General features: G+C 40.5%; 1 protein-coding gene across 4 annotated transcripts in view; it reads left to right on the forward strand.

Moving 5' to 3' along the window:
- The first annotated feature begins 384 nt into the window (after positions 1 to 384).
- The window catches only part of POPDC3 (popeye domain cAMP effector 3), a 40,649-nt gene continuing 22,658 nt past the window's right edge, over positions 385 to 18,375 (forward strand). The window contains exons 1-2 of one of the 4 annotated variants that reach the window (XM_089530672.1): positions 394 to 453; positions 15,603 to 15,678. The gene's annotated coding sequence lies outside the window, so the exon portion shown is untranslated. Of the gene's footprint in view, positions 454 to 1,355; positions 1,420 to 15,602; positions 15,679 to 18,375 lie in introns of those variants that run through there. The other 3 variants (XM_089530670.1, XM_089530673.1, XM_089530671.1) reach the window with 3 other exon arrangements.

An 18,375-nucleotide genomic window follows, 5' to 3' on the forward strand; every position in this document is an offset into this window, starting at 1 on the left:
TGAGGCTGAGAGAGTGTGACTTGCCGAGTGTGTTCTCGAGCTGAACAGGGATCCGAACCTTGTTCCCCAGAGGGAGCCCGAGTCCCACACTCCAACCAGACCCATCAGGGAGGGAGGCTTTTGAAGGGCGCAGGCTCTGCTTTTGGAGAGGTATGATGTCCCCAAATGGGACCCTGGTGGAAGGGGAGCGGGGGGGGGTTCGGGGTGCGCTTGCGCGGTCGGGGTCTCCCTCAGCCCCCTCCCCCTTGTCTGCTCCTGACCCCGGAGAGGCGCCTCACTCGCGGCTGCCTATTTTAGTCAAAGCAGCCTCGGGCGCCGCTGCTCTCTTGCGCTGCTGCTGCTGCTGCCTAAAGAAGGCGCGGCGGCTCAAGCGGGGCGCTTGCTTCCTTCCCTCCCTCCAGCCCTTGGCGGGCAAACTTGGGGCAGCAAGAAGGAGAGCCCTTCCACCCTCAGGTAAAAGGGAAGGGGCAGGGAGGGCGGAGGGCAGGGCCTGAGAAAGTCACTTCACACCCAGTGTGTGCCCCCCGGTCCCCCTCCCCAGGAACTAGCCTACCTTTCAGCCTTCTTCTCTCCAGGAGGAAGGTCCCAAAGGCTAGAAGCACAGAATTGTCTTCAGAGCAGTGGCCAGCTTTCATTTTGCACCCAGGGGGAGCAGACCTGGTTCTCCTTTGCTAGGACATTTCTTTCCAGGAGGAATTGCAAAATGTCCTCCATTTGGAGCAGGACTAAGAAGCAGGGGATTTATCTCGATAGGATAAATATAGAATACATCTATATAAATATAGGACGGTGCCCAGCTTTTATTTTGTACTCAGGGTGACCAGACTTGGTCCTCCTTTTCTAGGACATATCTTACCAGGAGGAATTCCAAGATATCCTCCATTTGGAGCAGGACTAAGAAGCATGGGATTAATCTTGATAGGATAAATATAGGATATATTATTATTATTATTATTATTATTATTATTATTATTATATAAATATAAGAGTGTACCCAGCTTTCATGTTGTGATCAGGGCGAGGAGACTTGGTCCTCCTTTTCCAGGACCTGCCCAACATCTCAGCCTTCTGTCCAGGAGGAATCCCAAAATGTTCTTCGTTTAGAGCAGAACTAAGAAGCATGGATTGACATGAGTCTTTTTATCTCAAGGTGAGCAGAGAGAGGTTCTTCGTTTCCAGGACCCTGTTCTCTATTTCCACTTTCTGTCCAGGAGGAATTCCAAAGCATCCTCCATTCTGAGCAGCATGCTTTGACATTTCTAGGAGTGTTTTGAGTTTGTATATGGCCATGTCCTCCATTTTTTGCCTCGAATGTCCTCCATTTTGCAGTGCCTTGACCTCCTTTGTGGTTATGAGGATCTCTGGTCACCTGCCTCTGCTCTTCATCTGAATTTGAAAACTCTCCGCAACCCAGAGCTGGTCTGTGTGTGTCTGTTATGTGTTTTCAAGTCATTGCCAACTTGTGCCGACCCTATCCTGGGGTTTTCTGGCCTTTACCTTTTCCCCTGAGGCTGAGAGAGTGTGCCTTGCCCAAGGTCAGCCAGTGGGTTTCCATGGCCCAGCTGGGAATCCAACCCTGGAATCATAGCCCAAGACTAAAAAAAACACACTGGCTCTCCATATTTTATGTATTTATTTATTTATTTATTTTAACCTAAGGCCACCATGTCCTGTGGTCTTCTTGGCAAGGTTCATTCAGGGGAGGTTTGCCATCACCCTTCCTCTGAGGCTGAGAGAGTGTGACATGCCCAAGGTGGGTTTACATGGCTGAGCTGGGAATGGAAGCCTGATCTCTAGAGTCATATAGTTGAACACTCCAAGCACCAGAGCTACAAAGGGGAGAGGGTCCTTTCTTTTCTTTCTTTCGATGGGGCTCCAGGTATCCTGAGAGTCCCATCCTCTCAACTCAGAGCTTGGACTCCTCAAGGTCCCAACATGCTGCGTTTGTATTCCCCAGGTGAAGAAGGAGAGGTGGGCAAAAAAAAGAAACCATCACAGGTTTGGGCTGTGAGGAAGACCTGAAGAAGCCTCTCTGTCTTCTCTTGCCCTTGCCCTCTCCTTCCCTCTCTCCTGGTGCAGGGGCAGTCCTGAGGGAGTTCCCACCTGGGGCCCTGGATCTTCCTCCTGGGAAGGAAAAGGAGGAGGGAGGACTGCCAGATCAGGTCTTGGGGCTAAACCACACCACTCAGCTCCTTCCGTCTGCTGCCCAAAGATAAAAAGGGGGCTGCCAACCCAGAAGGATGGGGAGAGTTGGGTCGTTTTCTCCTTCAGGCGGTGGAAAAAGATAGGCTGCATCCCATCCACACTGCAGAAATAATTCAGTTTCAACCCACTAACTGCCTTGGCTCAATGCTATAGAATTCTGGGAACTGGAGTGGCTTGTGGCTCCAGAACTGAGTTGGACTTTTCTAGTGCTTACTGGGTATTTTTTGTGTGTGTTGTGTGCCTTCAAATCATTCCTGACTAAGTCGACCCTATTGTGGGTTTTTCTTGGTAAGATTTGTCCAGAGGAGGATTGCCCTTGCCTTCGCCTGAGGCTGAGAGTATGTGACTTGCCCAAGGTCATGGCCAATCTAGGATTCTGTAGGACTCTCTAACAGGAGACATCCTGGAGTTCTAACTTCCCTGGAAATGCTGCTTTCTGATTTGAAATGTCTTACCAATAAGGGGATTAAAGAGTCTTTGGTTATGCTCAGAGGGACTCTGTCACATTCAACACTGCAACTGCATCAGCACTGCAGAATTAATGCCCTTTGTACCATTTTAAGTGCCACAGCTCAGTGCTACAGAATTCTGAGATTGGTAATTTTTTGATATATTTAGCCTTCTCCATCAGAGACCTACGAGAAACTGCAAATCTCAGGATTCCATAGTATGGAGCCATGGCATGCAACTACCAATGTGTGTAAGGGCTACTGCACTCAAAACTGCCTTTGGATCAGGTTTCTATATACAATACTAACTATAACCTTGTTGTTGTTGTGTCCCATTGAACTCTGACTCATGGTGGCCCTGGCATAGGATTTTCTTGGCACGATTGGTTCAGAGGGGATTTGACAATACGAAGCAAGAGAGAATAGGACTTGTTCAAGGTTACCAGTGGGTTTCCATGGCTGAGTGGTGATTTGAACCCTGGTCTCCCATAGTGATAGACCAGCACCTAAACTACTACACCATGCTGGACCTAAAATCATGCATTTTGGAGGTTAAATAGGATGGGGCCCAGTTGGAGGTTGGTAGCTCTGAAATCAGTGAGCAGTGAATCTACTCCAGGCTTACTCCAAAGTTGCCATCCAAGCAGGGATGTAGCCAAGGGGGGGGGGTTCTTGGGGTCCGGACCCCCTCCCCCTTTCCATTAGAAAAATGAATGGTGTGTGCTGCTGCGCCGCCGCACCCAAGCCCCATTATAATGGTGGCACTTAGTCTGGACCCTCCCCCCCTTCCTAAAATCCTAGCTACGTCCCTGATCCAAGTTACCCTCTCCCCTCATAGGTCTGTTAAACTCTGGACTTAAACACAGAGCAGATTTACTGCATTATTGACAAATAATCTAGTTTCAGACCCCTTTAACTGCTCTGGCTCAGTGCTAGAGAATTGTGGGAACTGTAATCTAGTTAGATATTTAGCCTTGTCTGTCAGAGAGCTCTGGTGCAACAATTAACTACAATTCCCAGGATTCCCTAGCACTGAGCCAGGCAGTTAAAGTGGTGTCAAACTGGACTATTCCTGCATTGTGTTTTGGACTAAAGAGATCCACTAGACTACACTCAGTGGGCCTAGTTGGATATGAGAACAGCAGTATGCATATATGCATCAGGGACTTCCAGGCAGGGCTGGGAAACTACCCTGTCTTAAACTCTGTAGAGTCATTACTGTCAGAATTGATCCTACTTGGCTAGATGTTTTAAGGCCACTTCCTCTGTTCTTATGCTGCTCCCTAGTCCAAAATCAAAACTTCACTCTTGTATCATACATTTTTCTTTCCAGTGTCTGGAAAAGTAGGCATGCTAATCTGCTGCAACAAAAAACAAAATAAAAACATATTTTTATGTAAAAAGATCAATGCATATATTATGACATAAGCTTTCATGGATATTAGTCCACAAAAGCTTATGCCATAACAAATCTGTTAGATGTTAAGATGGCACAAAAATTCTTTGTTGCATTTAATTTTTATTAACTTTCTTTCATATAGTGGATCACACATGTGTGGCATCAGGACAGTTTGTGTTGTGCTTAACCTGAGCTTGTCCCTTTTGCAGTCCAGGTTTATACATGTTTTCTATGAAGTAGGTCTCATTGAATTCAGTGGAGGTTTACTCTTTGGGTAATGATGCAGAAGAGGAAAGGTCTGAAGCAGGGCTGGGGAGTCTTCATCAGCCATAACCAGGCAAAGTATAGTTTCCCAGTCCTGTTCTGAGAGTTGGGCCAACCAAGCTCAGGCAGCCAACCTAGCAGACTATGGACCCATACAGACAGGCCAAAATAAAGCTGCTTCGGGTCACTTTGGAGGTATGCTGTTTAAATGATGCATGTGTACTAAGAGTCCAGAAGCCATGGCAAAGAAACAATCCAGTCCTAAGGACTGAAGCACAGCTTTGGTGCAGCTTCCAGACTCTTAGGACGCATGCATCATTTAAACAGCATACCTCCAAAGTGACCCGAAGCAGCTTTATTTTGGCCTGTCAGTATGGGGCCTATGTGAGAAATGTATATATTCCTTCGAGGTCTCTGATCCCAATACTGCCCTGTCCTGTCCCTGCATGATCTGTGTATCCCTTTAGAAATAGGAATTCTCCCTTTGGAGGATATTGGAAGCTAAGGGCCTAACAGTGCAGGTGTCTTGAAACCAGATTTATTTCCTACACTATTCATGCGAGACAGAACAAAAATGATGGTTGCAGAGGCTCAAAGTTGCCTGAGAACCTTGGTTTCTGTTCCAGGATGTATGGGTTCTGTTAAGGAAAATTCACTCTACATCTCATCGGAGGCATTCCTTTCTTTATGATTGAGTGCTGGCCATGAAAAAGATTCTGGGATTGAGTTGCTGTCAGTCTGTCAGATGCTAGCTCAGGGTGGAGAGCAACAGAGGGTGACAAATAAAAACACCAGAAAGCTTTGTTTATTAAGTGTAATGTAAAAAAAGTAGCCCTTATCAAGAAGGTGATGTTTTTGTTTTGTTAAAATCATCATTTTATTACATATACCTCAAAAAACAAAAAAAGCAATTAGAAATTGTAAGAATTTTTAGGTTTAATTCCAGTAGGATTTTGGGGAGTAAGGGATTGTATTCAAAGCTTCCCAGACAGAAATATGTATTCTTCTGTTTATGCTTTCTTCTTCCTTTTTGTGGTTGCATCCCTTACGTTGAACTTCAGATTGCATTGTCCTTGGGCAACACCTTGTCCTCTTTAACATGCTGTGCAAGTGATATGACGACAACAACGATGATGATGATGATGATGGTAGTAGTAATAAGTGCTTGTGTTTAAGAAAAGCCTGAAATATAATCACTCCATCATAAGCCAGTGTGTTTGGGGAAAATCACCTAGCAGAAAGAATTTGATTCAGCTGTAGAAGCAGGCTGTATATTTACTGCCGTGATTCTGCATTTCCTGATTTTTCACCCACTCACTGCTTTTGGTGTAGATTTGTTAAAGGGATTGCTATTCACCTTTTTAGTTTTTTAAAAAATATTTTGATAATGTTGAAACCTATGATATTATTTTACCACTTAAAAAGATAACTATGGCTTGAAGGTGCTGTGCCTCAAACACCACTTAGAACCCTTCCAGATGAAGAAAAGCATCTCTGAAAGTCCCAGGTTTTGTTCTGGTACAAACCTGTTTTATTTTAGAGATCCATATTACTCCTTCTTCATCCTGATATATTTCCTGGGAACTCCTGGTATTACCAAGGATTTTCATTCCTACTTCCCAGATCAAATTAAACCCAGCATGTTCTAAAACAAAATATATCTCTACTTGGTTGTCTGTTTGTATTATCCTGGAACTAGCTATGATGGCTGCCACCAGTAAACAGAACTATTGTTTCCAGGTCACAGATTCTACAGAGATAAAGCAAGGGAAAGAAGAATGGTTGCACCAAGACAAAACGTTCCTAATATTTAACTAGTGTAATATTGCCAAACACTTTGACTGTAGATAAAGTTCAGTGGAACTGGGGGGGAAATCAGTTTCTGAAACCTTGCATGTGTCTAGTAGATGTGACACATGATCAATGGGAGGAAAAAGAAAAAGACCATGACAGAGGAGGGAGGGAAGCCTGGCATATTTCAAGAAAGAGTTTTGATATCCAGGTACATCAAAACAAACAAAAAACCCTGGAAACTCTCAATACTTCCAGAGTTTTTTCTGCCTACTTCTGGATGAGCCCTTAATTAACACTGCTTACAGTCTGATGTTTCAGCTGAAATGACAAATAGTTGCAGAGGGAGCTTGTGATCTCAGTATACAGAGGGAACCTTACCACAAAGTTATATAAGGAGGCTGCCTCCTTGCTTGGACCACAACCTGCCAGTAAACACTGGTAAGCAAAATCAGAAACTAAAACTATCTTGGAAAGAGATAAAAGGAAGGGAGGCCTGCTAGCCAGAGGAAAGGCAGGTTTTCATCTCAAATTAAATTCTGGTTTAGGATGGTGTCTGAATACAAGTATTGCAAGGTTTTCTGTTATTCTGGACAGGAAAATGAGCTGCTTGCTGTAACCTTCATTAGTGTCTGTTTTTGCTCGACATAATTTTTTTAAATCTAATTTACTATTTGCTGACTCCTCCATAGTTTATCCTACATGGCAACTGTCGCATAAGATTGATGTATCATCCTGGAGCACAGAACTACCTGTGAAGCAAGAACCTTTCAGCAACCAAATTCTCAGATGAATTCTGCTCAGATTACTGATTAGCATTAGGTGGAAACTGATTTCTAAGTACATATAATAAACCAGGTCTTGGGTGTTCTTATATTAATTTAGTTATCAGCATTACTTGCACTTGGACTTGATGAAAACATGTTACATCTGGCCTAAACTGGTTGTTAGTTCCATCTAAGTAAGTTCTAGTGATCCACTTGAATCAACAAAATTTATATCATCAAGTTCCCATTGACTCACTGATTCACCTTTAATGGAGACTAACAACTGATTATGTAGGCCTTTACTCTAGGCTTCAGAAACAGTGCCATGGGTCAGAGTTCCCACCTCCCTGTTTTGAGGCTTTAATTTTTTTTTTTACTGGTGCTACTTGTTCTTCTCTTCAAAAAGATCTTATCTAGAGGCATGTGCATACCAAGAATATGTCCACATTAATTCCATTCTCCATGTTATAAGTTCTAGAAAAAGAATCCAGGTTCTGGCATCTGTGGGCTAATACACCAGTTTCCTAGCTCTGAGACTTAATTGTCTCTAAAATGTGAAAGCAATATATTCCACTGTCAGGAAAGATGCTTCTGTTGACAATGAGTTGAATTCATTCTGAGAATGAATCCTGTTACCTGAAATGTAGTACATCCTCCAATGATATTTTTAAAAGCTCTATCTATCTTGTTAGTTTATTTTGGTTGCTTTAGTCTCTCTCCATCTCACATACACATACATTTTGGAAGGAAATAAACAAGAGAAAGAAAATAAGTTCATTTGAATGGAATATTTTGCAGTGTCAGCAGTTCGTTTTGGTTTTATGCACATTAAATCTGTGGCTTTTGCTACTGTATATGGTACCATTTCATTTAGAGAGCTCTTGAAATCTTGAATTTCAGAGCTTCCTGAGTTGAATCCTCACTGCAGAAATAATGCCGTTTGACACTGCTTTAACTGCTATGGTTCAGTGCTATGGTATTCTGGAATTTGTGGTTTTGTGAGATATTTAGCCTTCTCTGACAGAAAGCTCTGGTGCCAAAATAAATCCCAGGATTCTGTAGGATGGAGCCACGACAGTTAAAGTGGTGTCAAAATGAATTATTTCTGCAGCACGGATGATAAGATGTTAGTAAGGAATCTGGCATCCCAGAATTCTTGTCAGTATGCTGACTGGTTGTGTGAGTTGACATGCACATGGAGCAGCATGTAGCGGTGGGGAGGAATAGTCTATTTTCTTGCTTAATATGGAGCAAATCTGCCTCTAAGGGGATTTATATTCAAAAAACTAAAGCAAAATGTTGAGTTGTTGCTTCTCTGTGATGGTATATAAAAGAGCACTTTCCCAACTGGGCTGTTTTCAGAGAAATACTGTACCTTCATTGTTGGTGTGACTATTGGATGGAGTTAGTTTGTGCTGATCACAAGGCAAGCTTTTGGTCTTGCATTTCATTTGCTCTTTCGTGGCTGACAGCTGATTCATGTCAATGGAGTGATGCCTTTTTAGTTTTCAGTATGAACTTTAGAGAAGGTACCCAAGGTGCTGAACCTTATTTGTAAAAGAATTTCAGCACCCTGGACAGCTTTGAAATTGGGAAAATCAAGCATGGATTCACCACCTCCACTGACAAGGGAGTCATCAGCTGAAATTTTGTGGGAGACGAAAACAGCCAAAGAGCTGAATTCTCATGTGCCTTGAATGGTAAGAATGGGGCAGTTGGGGAAATGTAAGGAAAGAATCATAGAATCATAGAGTTGAAAGAGACCACTAGGGCCATCCAGTCCAACCCCCTGCCATGCAGGAAATCCAAATCACAGCATCCCCGACAGATGGCCATCCAGCCTCTGTTTAAAGACCTCCAAGGAAGGAGACTCTATCACCCTCCGAGGGAATGCATTCCACTGTTGAACAGCCCTTACTGTTAGGAAGTTCCTCCTAATGTTGAGGTGGAATCTCTTTTCCTGTAGCTTGCATCCATTGTTCTGGGTTCTGTTCTCTGGAGCAGCAGAAAATAAGCTTCATTGCCTTGGGACTCTTTCTCACGAGTGTACACTTGGCTCTCTGTACCCACTGATTTTTTATCCATGGATTCAGCCATCCACAGTTTGAAAATATTAGGAGAGAAATAAATTCTAAAATGCAAATCTTGAATTATCCATTTTATATAAGGAACACAATTTTACTATATTATTGTATTTAACGGGACTTGAGCATCCATGGAGTTTGGTACCCACAGGACGTCTTGGAACCATATCCCAGCAGATACCATGGGCCCAGTATTGTTTCCAATATACTGCTGCTGCTGCTGTCGTTGTTGTTATATCATCATCATCATCATCATCATCATCATCATCATCATCATCATCATCATCATCCTGCTTTGTGTCCCAGAATTGGGACACAAAGCAGCATACAAATTAAAAGAACAATACCTGTACAATTAAAAACATACAAAAGTGGGCATTAAAATAGAATTAGAACAGTTTTGTTGTGACAAAAGCCCTCTGTTGCATAAAAGAACACCACATGGTTTGCAGTGTTTTTTGAGACATGTGGTGATGTCAAAACACTCAGAAAAATACGTTATGAGCATTAGCAATGGCATCACAGAAAACAATCCTCAATTTCATTTTGGCTTTGCTGTGTTATTGGTCATATATCCTGTACCAGTCTTGTTTTTGCCAGTGGGCATGCTTCCATCTGACTTAGCTGGTTTCTGTCCTGCCTCTCTCTACAATGCAGATGGGTAGGGAGTGGGTGTTTTAGTATCTTGATTGGTTTACAATTAATGTGATCTCAGCAGGGATTGATTATTCTTTTCCCTTCTCCCTTTATAACAAGGTTAAGGAAAGGCCACATATGTGAGTCAGGTCTAAAACTTGTAACTCCAAGAGTTCAACATCTTGAAGACCTGAGCTTACTGTTAAAACAAAAGTAAGTGTTTGGGCCTTCTGTCTGTGTAAAAGTAAGCAAGGAAGTGTGCATTGCAGGAAATGTACAGTGGAAGCACAGAAGACTGATTGAAAGAGGTTGTGGGGAATTGTTCTCCCCATGCCAGTCATGACACCTTCCAAAAACAGGTTAAAATATTTCACCTAACAAGTAATCCTTTTTACACTTTACAACAGCATCCATTTTTTTCTGGTTTTACCAGGCAAAATTTGATATGCCTGATGAATTGCTCTAACCATAATTTCTGGTATCTGTCTTATATGGTAGTACACAATTGTAAGCCACATTAGGTCCTGCACTGAGAAAAAGGCAATGTGTAATAAATAATTTTAAAAAAATAAACACACAGTTAATCATTACATTGATGCTAGAAGAGATGTTAGAAGTGAGGTTGGAAACATCTCAATTCATTAGACCTGTGATCATCTGATAGATTATGTTACTGGGAAAAATGAAAGAGTCCAGAAGAGAACAATTGAACAATAGGGCAGATTTGTAGAGCCTTGTTCCTTCAGCTGAATAACCAACCATACATGGAACTTTTATCAAAGTTAAGTCTCATTTCTTTCAGACCCAAAGTGAGTGACTTTGGTATCTGTGGGCATGTGAGCTATTGGCATGTTTGAACTCATTTACAAGGCTTGGACTTGTAGCAAAATTTTAAAGCTGCAAGAACAGTGTTGTTTTTTTTAAGTAACCAATCAACAATATATAAGCACTAACATAAAATTCTATGGAAGTGGTAATTCTGAAACACGTGATGTCCATTGTGTTGTAGGAAAATGTGTTATTCCAACGTAGAAAACAACTTTCCAACACCTAGGAAGTTTGCATCATCCCTCTTGTCCTGCATCTCAAGAACAGGACAGTTGTATAACACATTGCTCAGGTGCTTAGAACTGACCAACTGCTCACTGCTAGCTTTGGGTGATTTCTTTTGGCTATGTGTTTTGTTTTGTTTTAAATTAGCACTGTAATACCATTAAATGAACCACCTGCCTATTTTGGTTTGATTCATCACAGTTAAATAGGAAAACAGAGATGCTACTAATATTAATTTTCTGGTCACCATAACCATCAATGTCTTTGGCCTGTTACAGACTGCCAAAATAAAGCTGCTTTGGGTCTCTTTGGAGGTATGCTATTTAAATGATGCATGCACCCTAAGAATCCGGAAGCTGCACCAAAGCTGCACTCCAGTGCTTAGGAATGGAGTGTGGCTTTGGCACGACCTCCGGACTCTTAGGACCCATGCATCATTTAAATAGCATACCTCCAAAGAGACCCGAAGCAGCTTTATTTTGGCAGTCTGTAACAGGCCTTTGTATTGTTTTATACTTGCCAAATAGGATGTTTCAGGACAGTTCATAATATCCTTGTGAGAATGATATCTTGGATACTTCACTGTTTTTTGGGGGGAAGATGGTGGTAATATTTGCTTATTGGCAAACATGGATGAGGAAGAAGATAGGAACACATTCAGATGGTGAGACTTGAGTTTTAAAAAAGCAACACTATCCTCTTTCAGCAGCAGAATTTGCCACTTTCAGTTTTGCAAGAGAAGATTCTCACTTTTGTTCCATACCTATTCCTGATTTGGACAAAAGTACAAATTTTGTTAATGGCCACCAGACACTAACTGCCATTAAGCAAACACTCTGGGTCAGCAGTTCAGAAAATATGGTGACTGTTGTCCTGCATTGAAATTTCGGATTTGTAACTTAGCACTACAGATCCATAACTGTTATGTATTAAGCAATGCTACATATTTACAATTTTGGCACTATTGCCACAATCATAAATGCACATACACACACCGCAAACCAATATTAAACTCTAGAGAGCAGCTCTATGTACTGCAGTGGGTGCTGGGTGGGGGCGTTGGCCACATTATTCTGAAATGCCCCATTCCATAAACCTCTTTCAGTCTTTCAGAACAGCTTTCCAGAATTTTGGGAGTTGATTCCTTAGATCATTTATTTTTCTATAACATTTGTTATGTAGTTACAAATGTGATGCAGGATTTCAGCATGTATGCATCTACAAGATGCTTGCAACAGTTGCTTTAGCACTCCACCAAATCATCAAGATGTCTTCCAGAATCAGTTTTTTTGTTTTGTTTTTTGTTTGGTCTCTCGTACTCTCTCCACAATTCCATAACATGAGTATATATTTACATGGGAATACTTGTACCCTGCTTTCTGACAGGGGCACCTCATTTCAGCATTTGGGGTGACATAAACCATGCTTGGACCCTTAAATTCACTTAACTCATTTAGCTGGACCTACATGTATGCTTAAACAGGTTGTGCTGTTAATCTTTACCATTTTTCTTCATTTGATTTTAATGTTATCCTCATTCTGTTGATGACACACAGAACATTTCTTCTTTCTTTGTATTTTTCTCCTTTGTTTTAAAACACAAAAATTACTGTTAGAGCAACAAAACCCATTCTTTCTTTGGAAGCAGTCTAAAAAGCTTCATGAACTTGTCAGTGCAAATTGCCTGGGGAATAGCATGTGGTTATGCAATATAGTACCAAAGATGAACTATACTGAGTTTTCAGGGTTCAAGCACAGTTCATTAATTGGCTGGAAACTACCGTAGCTTTGAATGTTTGGTCATAACAAGCATTCTACATTTTTATTTTTATTTTAAAGCCCTAAATGTTTCATTAAAGCATGAAGATTAATATATTTCCTAGTGGGTTTGTTTGTTTTTTCTTTTTTGTCAAAGTGTAGCAAAAGAGGTTTGTTTTTGTTTTGTTTTTGCACTTTTGTCATTTAAGTCAGTTAAATATACATCTAAGTATGCAAAGGGAATAAAGGTTCAGAAGAAATTATACCACAAGAGCAAGTTGTTGCTTTTTAAAGAAAAAAGAGAGAGGAGGTAGCTTGAACCATTTAATAATTTAAAATAAATGAGTATAGAAAGTTGCAAAAAAAAACCTCAAAGATATGGTGAAGGAAGGAAGGAAGGAAGTAGCTCATCATTCTGTTTACTGACATCCTATGAGAAATGCAAAAAATCTATCTACGATTATGTTTTAAACAATCAATAGTGAAAAAGTAATATATAAATGCATTTTTCATCATTTGCTACCACAAGATAGGACATAAACCAATTATTCATGAACAAAGTGGAGATGTGCCAGCTGTCATCCCTTTATTCTGGGATGGATTACAGTACTAAACTAAGGCACTATTCAGATGGTGAGAATAATCCAGGAAGAATCCAGGTTGATTCTCTGTTGTTCACATGCATCCCAAAGGTACCCAATTAAGTTTGGGGGGGCGGGTTGGCCGCAACTCCACTTACCCTGGAATAATCAATACTGGCTTTTTCCCCTGAGTTTTCCCCCCGTTGTTGTTGTTGAAAGGTTTGCATCATCAGCAGTGTGAATAACTAATACAAATAGACCCAGGATAATTCTGGATTAAACTCTGTATGCCTTGAATGCATTTCAAATACATTTGCATCATTGACTCCATGTTTATTTGAATGCTGGCACATGTGAACTTGGCATTTTTTGAGTTCATGACATTCCTGGAAAGCCTCAAGTGTAGAAAGCTGACATCCTGCACCCTGGTTTACAGGATCAGCTGGAATGAGAGTGGGTAATCTCTTTTGCTGATTCTCATTTTCAGATGCCCTGCTGAGAGGGAACCATTCTTCCTCCAGCTGGGATTCCCACCATCTGATAGAGCTAAACAGCCCCATTTCGGCCACTTATTTTCTCTACAAATCTGTTGGTTTTTTTCTATTGGCATTGTAAAAGAAATACAGAAACCCTGTTTTCTCCTTACATTGTCTAGTTTGGCCCTCAAAGTGCTAGTAAATATAAAATATTCCATTTAGGGTCATGTCAAACTGAAACAAAGATTACTGGTAGTTCTCTGTAGCATATATTGAGCTAGGATTTCACTTACTGGTACCGTAGGCAATTTTGTACTGCATTTTTCCACTTTAAATTCTGCTCATGGTTTAGGTTACCATATATATATATATATATATATATATATATATATATATATTGAACTGATGTTCAGTTGCTTTATGAATAAACCTTTCCAGACTTTTCAAGTGTATTGAATCAGCAAAGGCTGTAAAAAGAAACCTATAAGGGATTATAAAGTAAAAAGTAGGTAGACATAAAAGTAGACTGTCCTAGAGTCATGAACCATCTTTATCCCCGTAATAGGTTCTTTAAGGTTTGTTCCACTTTCTTGCAAAACTCTGTGGTAAAAAGAGCTCTTTGCCAATCTTTTATTAAATAAGGGCAGGTTTAGACCCAACACTTTCAAATCCACAAAATGGTGGAAAAGGTATTGTGGTGACATGACATTTTCTCTAAATGTAGAGAGAGCAATACAGATGTTTGGACAGAGACCAGATTGCCTCTTTTAAAGCCACTGGGAAGCATCTCTGCTTACACTTTGAATGTCGATTACCATATAAATTATTCTTGACTCCTACTAAATCAGCATGGCTGAAGTCATTTTCACAACATTAGGTTGAATTTTTTTAGAATGGAAAATTAAATAGATCTTTAAAGATCAACACCCCCCCCCCCGCAAGGAAAAACGTAATCATAGAGAGCATGTTTTCAAATATGAAGAATAATATGGGGCAAAATAAAATTGAAAGGGCTGTGAGTGGGAATATTATAAGGTTTCTAGAGATATAGGATGCTATAAAGCAAGGAATGTGTAAGGTACTTGAGGGTGAGTTATACAGTGTGGTGGTGAGAATGGTTAGAGCACAAATACAAATCCCAGAATTCCATAGCATTGAGCCATGGCAACTACAGTAATGTCAAACTGCAGTAATTCTCCAGTGTAGATACATGGCTACTCAACATAATCCAGTGGTGAAGAATTCTAGGACTTGAAGTCTAATGACATCGTCCTCACTCCTGCTGTAGAGGAAGTAATTGAAATTAATGGCATTCAGCTGTGAGATAACTAGCATGAGGGGGAGTGCAATATTGAGCACCCTTTACCAACTGAAAATTACTTTATTACTTTAAGAACATAAAAGTCATTGGCCAAGATCCTGCATCATCAGATGTAATTATGATGACAGAGTTCCATTATTGTAACTGTTTCTACCAATGTAACCCCCCTAAAAACTACCTCTTAAGTCAGGCAGCACCCCAGTAGAAGAGTTTCTGAGAATCTGTAGACTGAGGTACTAGGAAATGACAACTGCTGCAGTCTCCCAGTCATGGGATGTGTTAAAACATACATCTGGAGAGCCCTCAAGAGTTCTGCCACAGCTACTGATCTTATCTTGCCCCATTGCCAGAAGAGAAGAGCAGCTGTCATTTTCTAGCATTCAAATCAGCAGCAGCTCAGAAACCCTTTGGTTGGACCACTGCTTGGTTTAAGAGATAGGTTTCGGGGAGTCAGGTTTGGTCATTATTGACCATGAACATGGATCCCAAATATTGTGAGATTATAAATTCCCTTGAAATCTTATAAATATTGGAACAGATAACAACATAATTTTGCATAAAATTATCATCTTGGATATATTAAAAGGACAGTTTATATAGAAAATAATAACACATTGAATTTACTTTTTTACTTTTTTGTTTGTTTGTTAAAATGGAGCCACAGGGTCCTCAACTGTAAGGAGCACATGAACTATAAGGAATCTTTTGGGTCTTGCCACTTTATGAAGAGCAAGCTGGAGAGAGAAAAAAGAAACAGAAGAAATAATAAATATTAATAAAGCAAAGGAAATTGTTTTGTCTCCTCTAATTCTCCACAGTGCCAACCAGACATGAAACACTCACTCCCATAGAAAGAACAGAGAAAGAGAAACCAAGACCAAGAATTCAAAGGATGTGAGATACTGAACGGGTCTTACCTAAATGTCTACTGCTATACAGTTGTTTTATGAAATAATATGTGGTAGTAAATATAAGAACACCTGATCTTAATTATTTTACTCATCATTCTAACAGAAAATTTTCCATGATCCATTTTTCAGTTTTCAGGGGGGGGGAATTCAGAAACACCGTGGGGGAATATTTTTTCCACTCTGCATTTTCTTGGATTTTTTCAAGGCCTTTGCCTCCAAAACAGTGTAGTGTGTAGCCATCACAGTATATACAATGTAATCAGTATAATACAGTCGGCTCTCTATATCCATGGATTTTTTTTATTCAGTACCAGATGTCAGCCAATGTCTTTTACCATGTAAATGACTGTTTTTATATCAGGAGTAGGAATCATGCAGTTATCCAGATGTTGTTGGACCACAAGTATATATAGTCGGCCTTCCATATGCACAGATTGTTTATCCAGGGATTAAAGCATCCACCACTTGAAAATATTCAAAAAATATATCAATTCCCAAAGGCAAGCCTTGATTTTGTCATTTTATATAAGGATCATCATTTTACTGTCCATTGTATTTAATGGGACTTGAACATCCTCAGATTTTCTTATCCACACAGGGTCTTGGAACCAAACCCTAGCAGAAATCAAGTACCTACTGTGTGTACTGAGAAGTATGAATATAGGCCAGAATGCTGTTGGTACACTCCATTAGTGGCTGCATTTTCTCCAAGCTCACATACCCGTAGAGAAGAAAGACAGACAACATCTGCTGGCTCTGAGCAGCTTGTTTCTCCACTGCCTTGCTTCCTTTATGGCAGTGCACTAGTGGAATTTTTCCTTATTCTTCCACCAGCATAGTCACAGAGAAAACAGACAGAAAAGAAGTGCCCACATGAATGCTAAGCACCTTGCTCTCTTTGAGCAAGATAAATAGAATTAGGAAGAAGTAGAACTTAAATACCCTAAAGGCACCAGGTTCTGTCTGATCTTGGAAGATGAGCAGGACCAGTCCTGGTTATTACTTGAATGGGAGACCTAATGACTATCAGATGCTGTTGGCTATATTACACAGGAAGGAACTAGAAGAACCACCTCTGAGTATTTCGTACCAAAGAAAACCCTATGAAATTCTTGGGGTCACTATAAATCAATAGGTAGCTTGAAGACACATGCACAGAAAGACTGGAAACAAAGGATTGTAAGGCTTTTGCCCACCTCTTTGTTGAAGCAAGTTATTCTTATTTACCTGTCTGTCTCTCTCCATGGGCCAGGATAGGACATGTGTGGAGGGGATGTGCTTGTCTACTTGATGATTAAGTGGGAAATCCATTTACTGTATTTTCTGGCATATAAGACTACTTTTTAATGCAGGAAAATCTTCCCAAAAGTCAGGGGTCGTCTTATACGTCGGGTGTCGTCTTATAGGGCAGGTGCTGAAACATCCGAGCCAGACTGGAGAATCTGCGGCCACCGCATATAGTGGGGGGAAGCTCAAAAACGGCCACGGACTCATCCCCGCCGTATGCGGCAATCGCATGAAAGCAGCTACCACTCTGATAGTCTTGGAGACAGGGAGGGCTGGGCAGGCAGGGAGAGCTGACCAGTCCAAACAGGCTTTGTATACAACAAGGTTTCCTGCTAAGTACCTGCATGTCATAAGCATTTGAATTAAAATTACCATATTGAAATCAAATCTGATGTTTTTTTAATTTTTATTTGGTCTGTGTTGGAAGAGGGGTAGTCTTATACGGTGAGTATATCCGAAACTCTATATTTTAACTGGAAAAGTTGGGGGTCGTCTTATACGCCTGGTCGTCTTATATGCCGGAAAATATGGTATATCTGTTTAAGAAATGATTAGGTAGATTTGTTTTTGCATTCTTTTTAGTATATATTGGCTAGTATGAACAATTTTGCTATCTTTAATTTTATATGGTATATTTATTTTAATTGTGATATTTGTTTTTAAAAATAATTTTTGGTGTTCCTGTTTGAAAATATGTGAGAGGATATTTCAAGCAGAGTAATTAGTTGGCAAAGCAGAAGCTGAACAACAGTCAATATTGTGTCCAGCACCCCACTCACCCCCACACACAGAGTCAAGCAGGGGAAAGAAATAAGCTTAGTTGTCTTTGTAAATTATGCAAAAACTAGCTTTACTTATAAAGTTACTTCTGCATAGTCAAACACAGGATCATATGAAAGAGAGAGGGAAGATGAAAATTGTTGCAGGTTAGAGTGATGCAGAGAGTGGGCATGAGCAAGGAAACAAACAGAAAGTTTGCAAACACACACAAGCAGTTAATGAGGGTAGACATGCAAAGACTGCTCGCTTTAACAGTTGCACCTTGTTGTCCTTTTAATAATATTGTGCTCTTGTCTTGATACATCATAGTTTAAATGTTTGTATGCCATTACGTTTGTCCCCGTCTCATATGCAGTGTTGTGAATGAAGGCAAACTGAGGTTAAGCTCTTCCTTGCACAGAGATACTGTGCAAAGATACTCCTAGCAGTGGCTTCTTCAGCTCCTGCTATGAACAGTCTCTTTGAAAAACTAGTGAATTCAGTCATATCACCTAAGAAGTACTGATGTTTTTCATTCCCTTTTGAATTGCTGTGTTATTCACTGCTATGATGGCCCTTTTGAAATGCTGAATTCTTTTAGCACACATATAGCAAGTGTTGGCTTCAATGGCTG

Source organism: Sceloporus occidentalis, unplaced genomic scaffold, assembly GCF_023333645.1.
Source record: "Sceloporus occidentalis isolate IW3139 unplaced genomic scaffold, rSceOcc1.0.p SCAF_6, whole genome shotgun sequence".
In the NCBI taxonomy this organism is placed as follows: domain Eukaryota; kingdom Metazoa; phylum Chordata; class Lepidosauria; order Squamata; family Phrynosomatidae; genus Sceloporus; species Sceloporus occidentalis.